Raw genomic sequence first — 16,129 nt, forward strand, 5'->3', positions numbered from 1 at the left:
TTTAACATTCTTCTTCTTCTTCTTCTACTTCCTTTTTTTACATTCTTCTTCTTCTTCTTCTACTTCCTTTTTTTACATTCTTCTTCTTATTCCTTTTTTTACATTCTTCTTCTTCTTCTTCTACTTCCTTTTTTTACATTCTTCTTCTTCTTCTTCTACTTCCTTTTTTTACATTCTTCTTCTTCTTCTTCTACTTCCTTTTTTTACATTCTTCTTCTTCCTCTTCTACTTCCTTTTTTACATTCTTCTTCTTCTTCTTCTTCTTCTTCTTCTTCTTCTTCTTCCTTTTCTTACATTCTTCATATTCTTCTTATTCAACAATTATTATTCTACATATTCAGCTTCTTCATCTTCTTCCTATTCTTCTTCATCATATTCTTGTTTGTGTCAGGCATTCCTGTAGTTGTTATCTAGAAAAGTTAGAAGTTTACACCTTCCGTTCTGCCTGTCACAAAAGATTTACAACAGGATTTGTCCGCGTTCAGTTTGGCCTGCAGAAGCAGGCCTTTTCCAGGGGCACCACGAGGAGGAACGGACTCACCCCCATACACTGCTTAGTCTTCTTCTGCTTATAAATAAGATAATATCATTTGCTCAGAGTATTAGTCTTATGCTTAATGTTCTTCTGCTTTGTTTTTTTTATGCTTCTTTGTCTTCTCTCTCTTGTTGTTCTGCATCTTGGTGGTTGTCTTCCTGTTCTTTGTCCTCTTGAACCAGCTGACGGTACTGGCACCCGGAGGGGCAGCAGAAGGAACAAGAGCCAATGGCACTACCGAGGACCAGCTGACGGTGCTGGAACCCGGTTACTAAGCAGGAGGTACCTGTGCTACAAAGCACTACCAAGGACCAGCAGACGTTGCCGGAACTCGGATACCGAGATGGAGGCACCTAGGCCAAAGGCTCTGACGAGAACCAGCTGACGATGCTGGAACCCGGAGGGGTAGCATAAGCTGCAAGAGCAAATGGAAATAGCGAGGACCAGCTGACAGTGCTGGCACCCGGAGGGGCAGCAGAAGGAATAAGAGCCAATGGCACAACCGAGGACCAGCTGACGGTGCTGGAACCCGGTTACTAAGCAGGAGGTACCTGTGCTACAACGCACTACCAAGGACCAGCAGACGTTGCCGGAACTCGGATACCGAGATGGAGGCACCTAGGCCAAAGGCTCTGACGAGAACCAGCTGACGGTGCTGGAACCCGGAGGGGTAGCATAAGCTGCAAGAGCAAATGGAAATAGCGAGGACCAGCTGACAGTGCTGGCACCCGGAGGGGCAGCAGAAGGAATAAGAGCCAATGGCACAACCGAGGACCAGCTGACGGTGCTGGAACCCGGTTACTAAGCAGGAGGTACCTGTGCTACAAAGCACTACCAAGGACCAGCAGACGTTGCCGGAACTCGGATACCGAGATGGAGGCACCTAGGCCAAAGGCTCTGATGAGAACCAGCTGACGGTGCTGGAACCCGAAAGGGGTATCAGAAGTTACCCCTGAAAAGCAAAGTTGGCATGCCGCAAGCTGGCCGCAGTTACCGAATCACACAGTCCTACAGGGGGTGCTTGTCCTACTGGCACTATGGAACAAACCTTTCTTACCAGAACCCGCAGTCCACATAGGAAGCACCTAAACTGCTGGCACCCTAGCCTCGGCTAACCCAACCGCAACACGACATGGCAACTTGGGGTGGCAAACTGACATTGACACTTCCCGGAAACAGCAGGCAGGGCTGGAACCAAGCTGGGCAGGAGGGAGTACCCGTGCCAAAGTCAGTTATGAGCAGCAACTGGCGATGTTGGAGCCCAGGACAAGCACTTAGCAGGCTGAGGCCTGATGTGCTGTCAATTGGGAGGCAGCAGGACAGATTGCCATCAAAACAGCAGGGGAACAGCTGACGTTACTGAACCCCACAAACACAGGAGCTAGTGTTTTACTCTGTGAAGACGGCACTTCCGAGCAACAACTGGCTGTGTTGAAGCCCAGGGACAAGCACGGAGCAGGCTTAGGCTGCATTGAAGAAATTTTAAGATCGGTTGTAGACTACTAATTTGAACCAAGCTCCACTTAGGCCTGTGGCTTCACTGATTCACATTCCGATAATGGGAATGTGGACAGAGCAGGCGACATTGCCGGACACACATCAGGGGATTAACTGACCGGACTGAACACCTGTAACACAGGAACAAGTGTGGATTGTGCAGACGCCACTTCGGAGCTGTAACTGGCGGGGTTGGAGGACAGGGGAAATACGAGAGACAGTGTAGCCACAGGCCTAATTGGAGCACGGTTAAAAATCAGTAGTGGTACGACTGTGTAGGCAGCAGGAGACTTTGCCATCCACACAGCAGGGGATCAGCTGACATTACTGAACCCCACTGAGACACGGGAGCAAGTGTCTCTTTCCGTGTGGACGGCACTTCCGAACTACAACTGGCTGTGTTGAAGCCCAGGAAATAGGAGGGTGTAGGCAGAGGCCTACTGTATTTTGAATGAGTTTACAGCAGGAGAGACTGCCATCCACACAGCAGGGGATCAGCTGACGTTACTGAACCCCACTGAGACACGGGAGCAAGTATCTCTTTCCGTGTGGACGGCACTTCCGAACTACAACTGGCTGTGTTGAAGACCAGGAAATAGGAGGGTGTAGGCAGAGGCCTACTGTATTTTGAATGAGTTTACAGCAGGAGAGACTGCCATCCACACAGCAGGGGATCAGCTGACGTTACTGAACCCCACTGAGACACGGGAGCAAGTGTCTCTTTCCGTGTGGACGGCACTTCCGAACTACAACTGGCTGTGTTGAAGCCCAGGAAATAGGAGGGTGTAGGCAGAGGCCTACTGTATTTTGAATGAGGTGACAGCAGGAGAGACTGCCATCCACACAGCAGGGGATCAGCTGACATTACTGAACCCCACTGAGACACGGGAGCAAGTATCTCTTTCCGTGTGGACGGCACTTCCGAACTACAACTGGCTGTGTTGAAGCCCAGGAAATAGGAGGGTGTAGGCAGAGGCCTACTGAATTTTGAATGAGTTTACAGCAGGAGAGACTGCCATCCACACAGCAGGGGATCAGCTGACGTTACTGAACCCCACTGAGACACGGGAGCAAGTGTCTCTTTCCGTGTGGACGGCACTTCCGAACTACAACTGGCTGTGTTGAAGCCCAGGAAATAGGAGGGTGTAGGCAGAGGCCTACTGAATTTTGAATGAGGTGACAGCAGGAGAGACTGCCATCCACACAGCAGGGGATCAGCTGACGTTACTGAACCCCACTGAGACATGGGAGCAAGTGTCTCTTTCCGTGTGGACGGCACTTCCGAACTACAACTGGCTGTGTTGAAGCCCAGGAAATAGGAGGGTGTAGGCAGAGGCCTACTGAATTTTGAATGAGGTGACAGCAGGAGAGACTGCCATCCACACAGCAGGGGATCAGCTGACGTTACTGAACCCCACTGAGACACGGGAGCAAGTATCTCTTTCCGTGTGGACGGCACTTCCGAACTACAACTGGCTGTGTTGAAGCCCAGGAAATAGGAGGGTGTAGGCAGAGGCCTACTGAATTTTGAATGAGGTGACAGCAGGAGAGACTGCCATCCACACAGCAGGGGATCAGCTGACGTTACTGAACCCCACTGAGACACGGGAGCAAGTATCTCTTTCCGTGTGGACGGCACTTCCGAACTACAACTGGCTGTGTTGAAGCCCAGGAAATAGGAGGGTGTAGGCAGAGGCCTACTGAATTTTGAATGAGGTGACAGCAGGAGAGACTGCCATCCACACAGCAGGGGATCAGCTGACGTTACTGAACCCCACTGAGACACGGGAGCAAGTATTTTGTTGATGTCATAATGATTTGATGATGTCATAATCATTTGATGTCATAATCGTTGGATGATGTCATAATCATTTGATGATGTCATAATCATTTGATGTCATAATCATTGGATGATGTCATAATCATTTTGTTGATGTCATAACCATTTGATGATGTCATAATCATTTTGTTGATGTCATAATCATTTGATGATGTCATAATCATTTGATGTCATAATCATTGGATGATGTCATAATCATTTTGTTGATGTCATAATCATTTTATGATGTCATAATCATTAGATGATGTCATAATCATTTTGTTGATGTCAGAGTCATTTGATGATGTCATAATCATTTTGTTGATGTCAGAATCATTTGATGATGTCATAATCATTTTGTTGATGTCATAATCATTTTGTTGATGTCATATGATTTCATGATGTCATAATCATTTGATGTCATAATCATTGGATGATGTCATAATCATTTTGTTGATGTCATAATCATTTGATGATGTCATAATCATTAGATGATGTCATAATCATTTTGTTGATGTCATAATCATTTGATTATGTCATAATCATTAGATGATGTCATAATCATTTTGTTGATGTCATAATCATTTGATGATGTCATAATCATTTTGTTGATGTCATAATCATTTGATGATATCATAATCATTTGATGTCACAATCATTGGATGATGTCATAATCATTTTGTTGATGTCATAATCATTAGATGATGTCATAATCATTTGATGTCATGATCATTGGATGATGACATAATCATTTTGTTGATGTCATAATCATTTGATGATGTCATAATCATTTTTTTGATGTAATAATCATTTTGTTGATGTCATAATGATTTGATGATGTCATAATGATTTGAGGTCATAATCATTGGATGATGTCATAATCATTTTGTTGATGTCATAATCATTTGATGATGCCATAATCATTTGATGATGTCATGATCATTAGATGATGTCATAGTCATTTTGTTGATGTCATAATCATTTGATGATGTCATAATCATTTTGTTGATGTCATAATCATTTGATGATGTCATCATCATTAGATGATGTCATAATCATTTTGTTGATGTCATAATCATTTGATGATGTCGTAATCATTTTGTTGATGTCATAATCATTTTGTTGATGTCATAATGATTTGATGATGTCATAATCATTTGATGTCATAATCATTGGATGATGTCATAATCATTTTGTTGATGTCATAATCATTTGATGATGTCATAATCATTTGATGTCATAATCATTGGATGATGTCATAATCATTTTGTTGATGTCATAATCATTTGATGATGTCATAATCATTAGATGATGTCATAATCATTTTGTTCATGTCATAATCATTTGATGATGTCATAATCATTTGATGTCATAATCATTGGATGATGTCATAATCATTTTGTTGATGTCATAATCATTTGATGATGTCATAATCATTAGATGATGTCATAATCATTTTGTTGATGTCATAATCATTTGATGATGCCATAATCATTTGATGATGTCATAATCATTAGATGATGTCATAATCATTTTGTTGATGTCATAATCATTTGATGATGTCATAATCATTTTGTTGATGTCATAATCATTTGATGATGTCATCATCATTAGATGATGTCATAATCATTTTGTTGATGTCATAATCATTTGATGATGTCATAATCATTTTGTTGATGTCATAATCATTTTGTTGATGTCATAATGATTTGATGATGTCATAATCATTTTGTTGATGTCATAATCATTTGAAGATGTCATAATCATTTTGTTGATGTCATAATCATTTGATGATATCATAATCATTTGATGTCACAATCATTGGATGATGTCATAATCATTTTGTTAATGTCATAATCATTAGATGATGTCATAATCATTTGATGTCATGATCATTGGATGATGACATAATCATTTTGTTGATGTCATAATCATTTGATGATGTCATAATCATTTTTTTGATATCATAATCATTTTGTTGATGTCATAATCATTTGATGATGCCATAATCATTTGATGATGTCATGATCATTAGATGATGTCATAATCATTTTGTTGATGTCATAATCATTTGATGATGTCATAATCATTTTGTTGATGTCATAATCATTTGATGATATCATCATCATTAGATGATGTCATAATCATTTTGTTGATGTCATAATCATTTGATGATGTCGTAATCATTTTGTTGATGTCATAATCATTTGATGTCATAATCATTGGATGATGTCATAATCATTTTGTTGATGTCATATGATTTCATGATGTCATAATCATTTGATGTCATAATCATTGGATGATGTCATAATCATTTTGTTGATGTCATAATCATTTGATGATGTCATAATCATTAGATGATGTCATAATCATTTTGTTGATGTCATAATCATTTGATGATGTCATAATCATTTTGTTGATGTCATAATCATTTGATGATGTCATAATCATTAGATGATGTAATAATCATTTTGTTGATGTCATAATCATTTGTTGATGTCATAATCATTTTGTTGATGTCATAATGATTTGATGATGTCATAATCATTTGATGTCATAATCATTGGATGATGTCATAATCATTTGATGATGTCATAATCATTTGATGTCATAATCATTTTGTTGATGTCATAATCATTTGATGATGTCATAATCATTTTGTTGATGTCATAATCATTTGATGATATCATAATCATTTGATGTCACAATCATTGGATGATGTCATAATCATTTTGTTGATGTCATAATCATTTGATGATGTCATAATCATTAGATGATGTCATAATCATTTGATGATGTCATAATCATTTTGTTGATGTCATAATCATTTGATGATGTCATAATCATTGGATGATGTCATAATAATTTTGTTGATGTCATAATCATTTGATGATGTCATAATCATTAGATGTCATAATCATTGGATGATGTCATAATCATTTGATGTCATAATCGTTGGATGATGTCATAATAATTTTGTTGATGTCATAATCATTTGATGATGTCATAATCATTTTGTTGATGTCATAATCATTTGATGATGTCATAATCATTTTGTTGATGTCATAATCATTAGATGATGTCATAATCATTTTATTGATGTCATAATCATTTGATGATGTCATAATCATTTTGTTGATGTCATAATCATTTGATGATGTCATAATCATTTGATGTCATAATCATTGGATGATGTCATAATCATTTGATGATGTCATAATCATTTGATGTCATAATCATTTTGTTGATGTCATAATCATTGGATGATGTCATAATAATTTTGTTGATGTCATAATCATTTGATGATGTCATAATCGTTAGATGATGTCATAATCATTTTGTTGATGTCATAATCATTTGATGATGTCATAATCATTTTGTAGATGTCATAATCATTTGATGATGTCATAATCATTGGATGATGTCATAATAATTTTGTTGATGTCATAATCATTTGATGATGTCATAATCATTAGATGATGTCATAATCATTTTGTTGATGTCATAATCATTTGATGATGTCATAATCATTTTGTTGATGTCATAATCATTTGATGATGTCATAATCATTAGATGATGTCATAATCATTTTGTTGATGTCATAATCATTTGATGATGTCATAATCATTTTGTTGATGTCATAATGATTTGATGATGTCATAATCATTTGATGTCATAATCATTGGATGATGTCATAATCATTTGATGATGTCATAATCATTTGATGTCATAATTATTTTGTTGATGTCATAATCATTTGATGATGTCATAATCATTGGATGATATCATTATCATTTTGTAGATGTCATTATCATTTGATGATGTCATAATCATTTGATGATGTCATAATCATTTTGTTGATGTCATAATCATTTTGTTGATGTCATAATGATTTGATGATGTCATAATCATTTTATGTCATAATCATTGGATGATGTCATAATCATTTTGTTGATGTCATAATCATTTGATGATGCCATAATCATTTGATGATGTCATAATCATTAGATGATGTCATAATCATTTTGTTGATGTCATAATCATTTGATGATGTCATAATCATTTTGTTGATGTCATAATCATTTGATGATGTCATCATCATTAGATGATGTCATAATCATTTTGTTGATGTCATAATCATTTGATGATGTCATAATCATTTTGTTGATGTCATAATCATTTTGTTGATGTCATAATGATTTGATGATGTCATAATCATTTGATGTCATAATCGTTGGATGATGTCATAATCATTTGATGATGTCATAATCATTTGATGTCATAATCATTGGATGATGTCATAATCATTTTGTTGATGTCATAATCATTTGATGATGTCATAATCATTTTGTTGATGTCATAATCATTTGATGATGTCATAATCATTTGATGTCATAATCATTGGATGATGTAATAATCATTTTGTTGATGTCATAATCATTTGATGATGTCATAATCATTTGATGTTATAATCATTGGATGATGTCATAATCATTTTGTTGATGTCAGAATCATTTGATGATGTCATAATCATTTTGTTGATGTCATAATCATTTTGTTGATGTCATATGATTTCATGATGTCATAATCATTTGATGTCATAATCATTGGATGATGTCATAATCATTTTGTTGATGTCATAATCATTTGATGATGTCATAATCATTAGATGATGTCATAATCATTTTGTTGATGTCATAATCATTTGATTATGTCATAATCATTAGATGATGTCATAATCATTTTGTTGATGTCATAATCATTTGATGATGTCATAATCATTTTGTTGATGTCATAATCATTTGATGATATCATAATCATTTGATGTCACAATCATTGGATGATGTCATAATCATTTTGTTAATGTCATAATCATTAGATGATGTCATAATCATTTGATGTCATGATCATTGGATGATGACATAATCATTTTGTTGATGTCATAATCATTTGATGATGTCATAATCATTTTTTTGATATCATAATCATTTTGTTGATGTCATAATCATTTGATGATGCCATAATCATTTGATGATGTCATGATCATTAGATGATGTCATAATCATTTTGTTGATGTCATAATCATTTGATGATGTCATAATCATTTTGTTGATGTCATAATCATTTGATGATATCATCATCATTAGATGATGTCATAATCATTTTGTTGATGTCATAATCATTTGATGATGTCATAATCATTTTGTTGATGTCATAATCATTTGATGATATCATAATCATTTGATGTCACAATCATTGGATGATGTCATAATCATTTTGTTAATGTCATAATCATTAGATGATGTCATAATCATTTGATGTCATGATCATTGGATGATGACATAATCATTTTGTTGATGTCATAATCATTTGATGATGTCATAATCATTTTTTTGATATCATAATCATTTTGTTGATGTCATAATCATTTGATGATGCCATAATCATTTGATGATGTCATGATCATTAGATGATGTCATAATCATTTTGTTGATGTCATAATCATTTGATGATGTCATAATCATTTTGTTGATGTCATAATCATTTGATGATATCATCATCATTAGATGATGTCATAATCATTTTGTTGATGTCATAATCATTTGATGATGTCGTAATCATTTTGTTGATGTCATAATCATTTTGTTGATGTCATAATGATTTGATGATGTCATAATCATTTGATGTCATAATCATTGGATGATGTCTAGAGTTGAGCGATACCAGCCGATACTTGAAAATATCGGATCGGAATGGATCGGCCGATCTTTAAAAAAAGTATCGGTATCGCCGATTCCGATACCGGGAACCAATGCAAGTCAATGGGGCCAAAATATCGGAATAAAAAAAAACCCTTTCTTTCCTTGTAGGTTAATTCTACATGAAGAAAAACAACTAAGAATAATGTAGAATGTATTGTGGGAGGTGGAGGAGACATTAAAGCCATAGAGGTTTAGCCCAATCAAATGGAATAGCAGGAATTAAACTTTTTTTTTTAAAGATGTTAGGAGTTACAAAGATATTGACTATGTTAGCCTCATTTATATTTTGCCAGACATGTATGTCTTCTTCTTCTACTTCCTTTTTTTACATTCTTCTTCTTCTTCTTCTTCTACTTAATTTTTTAACATTCTTCTTCTTCTTCTTCTACTTCCTTTTTTTACATTCTTCTTCTTCTTCTTCTACTTCCTTTTTTTACATTCTTCTTCTTATTCCTTTTTTTACATTCTTCTTCTTCTTCTTCTACTTCCTTTTTTTACATTCTTCTTCTTCTTCTTCTACTTCCTTTTTTTACATTCTTCTTCTTCTTCTTCTACTTCCTTTTTTTACATTCTTCTTCTTCTTCTTCTACTTCCTTTTTTTACATTCTTCTTCTTCCTCTTCTACTTCCTTTTTTACATTCTTCTTCTTCTTCTTCTTCCTTTTCTTACATTCTTCATATTCTTCTTATTCAACAATTATTATTCTACATATTCAGCTTCTTCATCTTCTTCCTATTCTTCTTCATCATATTCTTGTTTGTGTCAGGCATTCCTGTAGTTGTTATCTAGAAAAGTTAGAAGTTTACACCTTCCGTTCTGCCTGTCACAAAAGATTTACAACAGGATTTGTCCGCGTTCAGTTTGGCCTGCAGAAGCAGGCCTTTTCCAGGGGCACCACGAGGAGGAACGGACTCACCCCCATACACTGCTTAGTCTTCTTCTGCTTATAAATAAGATAATATCATTTGCTCAGAGTATTAGTCTTATGCTTAATGTTCTTCTGCTTTGTTTTTTTTATGCTTCTTTGTCTTCTCTCTCTTGTTGTTCTGCATCTTGGTGGTTGTCTTCCTGTTCTTTGTCCTCTTGAACCAGCTGACGGTACTGGCACCCGGAGGGGCAGCAGAAGGAACAAGAGCCAATGGCACTACCGAGGACCAGCTGACGGTGCTGGAACCCGGTTACTAAGCAGGAGGTACCTGTGCTACAAAGCACTACCAAGGACCAGCAGACGTTGCCGGAACTCGGATACCGAGATGGAGGCACCTAGGCCAAAGGCTCTGACGAGAACCAGCTGACGATGCTGGAACCCGGAGGGGTAGCATAAGCTGCAAGAGCAAATGGAAATAGCGAGGACCAGCTGACAGTGCTGGCACCCGGAGGGGCAGCAGAAGGAATAAGAGCCAATGGCACAACCGAGGACCAGCTGACGGTGCTGGAACCCGGTTACTAAGCAGGAGGTACCTGTGCTACAACGCACTACCAAGGACCAGCAGACGTTGCCGGAACTCGGATACCGAGATGGAGGCACCTAGGCCAAAGGCTCTGACGAGAACCAGCTGACGGTGCTGGAACCCGGAGGGGTAGCATAAGCTGCAAGAGCAAATGGAAATAGCGAGGACCAGCTGACAGTGCTGGCACCCGGAGGGGCAGCAGAAGGAATAAGAGCCAATGGCACAACCGAGGACCAGCTGACGGTGCTGGAACCCGGTTACTAAGCAGGAGGTACCTGTGCTACAAAGCACTACCAAGGACCAGCAGACGTTGCCGGAACTCGGATACCGAGATGGAGGCACCTAGGCCAAAGGCTCTGATGAGAACCAGCTGACGGTGCTGGAACCCGAAAGGGGTATCAGAAGTTACCCCTGAAAAGCAAAGTTGGCATGCCGCAAGCTGGCCGCAGTTACCGAATCACACAGTCCTACAGGGGGTGCTTGTCCTACTGGCACTATGGAACAAACCTTTCTTACCAGAACCCGCAGTCCACATAGGAAGCACCTAAACTGCTGGCACCCTAGCCTCGGCTAACCCAACCGCAACACGACATGGCAACTTGGGGTGGCAAACTGACATTGACACTTCCCGGAAACAGCAGGCAGGGCTGGAACCAAGCTGGGCAGGAGGGAGTACCCGTGCCAAAGTCAGTTATGAGCAGCAACTGGCGATGTTGGAGCCCAGGACAAGCACTTAGCAGGCTGAGGCCTGATGTGCTGTCAATTGGGAGGCAGCAGGACAGATTGCCATCAAAACAGCAGGGGAACAGCTGACGTTACTGAACCCCACAAACACAGGAGCTAGTGTTTTACTCTGTGAAGACGGCACTTCCGAGCAACAACTGGCTGTGTTGAAGCCCAGGGACAAGCACGGAGCAGGCTTAGGCTGCATTGAAGAAATTTTAAGATCGGTTGTAGACTACTAATTTGAACCAAGCTCCACTTAGGCCTGTGGCTTCACTGATTCACATTCCGATAATGGGAATGTGGACAGAGCAGGCGACATTGCCGGACACACATCAGGGGATTAACTGACCGGACTGAACACCTGTAACACAGGAACAAGTGTGGATTGTGCAGACGCCACTTCGGAGCTGTAACTGGCGGGGTTGGAGGACAGGGGAAATACGAGAGACAGTGTAGCCACAGGCCTAATTGGAGCACGGTTAAAAATCAGTAGTGGTACGACTGTGTAGGCAGCAGGAGACTTTGCCATCCACACAGCAGGGGATCAGCTGACATTACTGAACCCCACTGAGACACGGGAGCAAGTGTCTCTTTCCGTGTGGACGGCACTTCCGAACTACAACTGGCTGTGTTGAAGCCCAGGAAATAGGAGGGTGTAGGCAGAGGCCTACTGTATTTTGAATGAGTTTACAGCAGGAGAGACTGCCATCCACACAGCAGGGGATCAGCTGACGTTACTGAACCCCACTGAGACACGGGAGCAAGTATCTCTTTCCGTGTGGACGGCACTTCCGAACTACAACTGGCTGTGTTGAAGACCAGGAAATAGGAGGGTGTAGGCAGAGGCCTACTGTATTTTGAATGAGTTTACAGCAGGAGAGACTGCCATCCACACAGCAGGGGATCAGCTGACGTTACTGAACCCCACTGAGACACGGGAGCAAGTGTCTCTTTCCGTGTGGACGGCACTTCCGAACTACAACTGGCTGTGTTGAAGCCCAGGAAATAGGAGGGTGTAGGCAGAGGCCTACTGTATTTTGAATGAGGTGACAGCAGGAGAGACTGCCATCCACACAGCAGGGGATCAGCTGACATTACTGAACCCCACTGAGACACGGGAGCAAGTATCTCTTTCCGTGTGGACGGCACTTCCGAACTACAACTGGCTGTGTTGAAGCCCAGGAAATAGGAGGGTGTAGGCAGAGGCCTACTGAATTTTGAATGAGTTTACAGCAGGAGAGACTGCCATCCACACAGCAGGGGATCAGCTGACGTTACTGAACCCCACTGAGACACGGGAGCAAGTGTCTCTTTCCGTGTGGACGGCACTTCCGAACTACAACTGGCTGTGTTGAAGCCCAGGAAATAGGAGGGTGTAGGCAGAGGCCTACTGAATTTTGAATGAGGTGACAGCAGGAGAGACTGCCATCCACACAGCAGGGGATCAGCTGACGTTACTGAACCCCACTGAGACATGGGAGCAAGTGTCTCTTTCCGTGTGGACGGCACTTCCGAACTACAACTGGCTGTGTTGAAGCCCAGGAAATAGGAGGGTGTAGGCAGAGGCCTACTGAATTTTGAATGAGGTGACAGCAGGAGAGACTGCCATCCACACAGCAGGGGATCAGCTGACGTTACTGAACCCCACTGAGACACGGGAGCAAGTATCTCTTTCCGTGTGGACGGCACTTCCGAACTACAACTGGCTGTGTTGAAGCCCAGGAAATAGGAGGGTGTAGGCAGAGGCCTACTGAATTTTGAATGAGGTGACAGCAGGAGAGACTGCCATCCACACAGCAGGGGATCAGCTGACGTTACTGAACCCCACTGAGACACGGGAGCAAGTATCTCTTTCCGTGTGGACGGCACTTCCGAACTACAACTGGCTGTGTTGAAGCCCAGGAAATAGGAGGGTGTAGGCAGAGGCCTACTGAATTTTGAATGAGGTGACAGCAGGAGAGACTGCCATCCACACAGCAGGGGATCAGCTGACGTTACTGAACCCCACTGAGACACGGGAGCAAGTATTTTGTTGATGTCATAATGATTTGATGATGTCATAATCATTTGATGTCATAATCGTTGGATGATGTCATAATCATTTGATGATGTCATAATCATTTGATGTCATAATCATTGGATGATGTCATAATCATTTTGTTGATGTCATAACCATTTGATGATGTCATAATCATTTTGTTGATGTCATAATCATTTGATGATGTCATAATCATTTGATGTCATAATCATTGGATGATGTCATAATCATTTTGTTGATGTCATAATCATTTTATGATGTCATAATCATTAGATGATGTCATAATCATTTTGTTGATGTCAGAGTCATTTGATGATGTCATAATCATTTTGTTGATGTCAGAATCATTTGATGATGTCATAATCATTTTGTTGATGTCATAATCATTTTGTTGATGTCATATGATTTCATGATGTCATAATCATTTGATGTCATAATCATTGGATGATGTCATAATCATTTTGTTGATGTCATAATCATTTGATGATGTCATAATCATTAGATGATGTCATAATCATTTTGTTGATGTCATAATCATTTGATTATGTCATAATCATTAGATGATGTCATAATCATTTTGTTGATGTCATAATCATTTGATGATGCCATAATCATTTTGTTGATGTCATAATCATTTGATGATATCATAATCATTTGATGTCACAATCATTGGATGATGTCATAATCATTTTGTTGATGTCATAATCATTAGATGATGTCATAATCATTTGATGTCATGATCATTGGATGATGACATAATCATTTTGTTGATGTCATAATCATTTGATGATGTCATAATCATTTTTTTGATGTAATAATCATTTTGTTGATGTCATAATGATTTGATGATGTCATAATGATTTGAGGTCATAATCATTGGATGATGTCATAATCATTTTGTTGATGTCATAATCATTTGATGATGCCATAATCATTTGATGATGTCATGATCATTAGATGATGTCATAGTCATTTTGTTGATGTCATAATCATTTGATGATGTCATAATCATTTTGTTGATGTCATAATCATTTGATGATGTCATCATCATTAGATGATGTCATAATCATTTTGTTGATGTCATAATCATTTGATGATGTCGTAATCATTTTGTTGATGTCATAATCATTTTGTTGATGTCATAATGATTTGATGATGTCATAATCATTTGATGTCATAATCATTTGATGATGTCATAATCATTTTGTTGATGTCATAATCATTTGATGATATCATCATCATTAGATGATGTCATAATCATTTTGTTGATGTCATAATCATTTGATGATGTCGTAATCATTTTGTTGATGTCATAATCATTTGATGTCATAATCATTGGATGATGTCATAATCATTTTGTTGATGTCATATGATTTCATGATGTCATAATCATTTGATGTCATAATCATTGAATGATGTCATAATCATTTTGTTGATGTCATAATCATTTGATGATGTCATAATCATTAGATGATGTCATAATCATTTGATGATGTCATAATCATTTTGTTGATGTCATAATCATTTGATGATGTCATAATCATTTTGTTGATGTCATAATCATTTGATGATGTCATAATCATTAGATGATGTCATAATCATTTTGTTGATGTCATAATCATTTGATGATGTCATAATCATTTTGTTGATGTCATAATCATTTGATGATGTCATAATCATTAGATGATGTAATAATCATTTTGTTGATGTCATAATCATTTGTTGATGTCATAATCATTTTGTTGATGTCATAATGATTTGATGATGTCATAATCATTTGATGTCATAATCATTGGATGATGTCATAATCATTTGATGATGTCATAATCATTTGATGTCATAATCATTTTGTTGATGTCATAATCATTTGATGATGTCATAATCATTTTGTTGATGTCATAATCATTTGATGATATCATAATCATTTGATGTCACAATCATTGGATGATGTCATAATCATTTTGTTGATGTCATAATCATTTGATGATGTCATAATCATTAGATGATGTCATAATCATTTGATGATGTCATAATCATTTTGTTGATGTCATAATCATTTGATGATGTCATAATCATTGGATGATGTCATAATAATTTTGTTGATGTCATAATCATTTGATGATGTCATAATCATTAGATGATGTCATAATCATTTTGTTGATGTCATAATCATTTGATGATGTCATAATCATTTTGTTGATGTCATAATCATTTGATGATGTCATAATCATTTTGTTGATGTCATAATCATTTGATGATGTCATAATCATTTTGTTGATGTCATAATGATTTGATGATGTC

The sequence above is a fragment of the Dendrobates tinctorius genome, unplaced genomic scaffold (genome assembly GCF_039654945.1).
Source record: "Dendrobates tinctorius isolate UK_male_01 unplaced genomic scaffold, ASM3965494v1 ptg000019l, whole genome shotgun sequence".
Classification (NCBI taxonomy): Eukaryota; Metazoa; Chordata; class Amphibia; order Anura; family Dendrobatidae; genus Dendrobates; species Dendrobates tinctorius.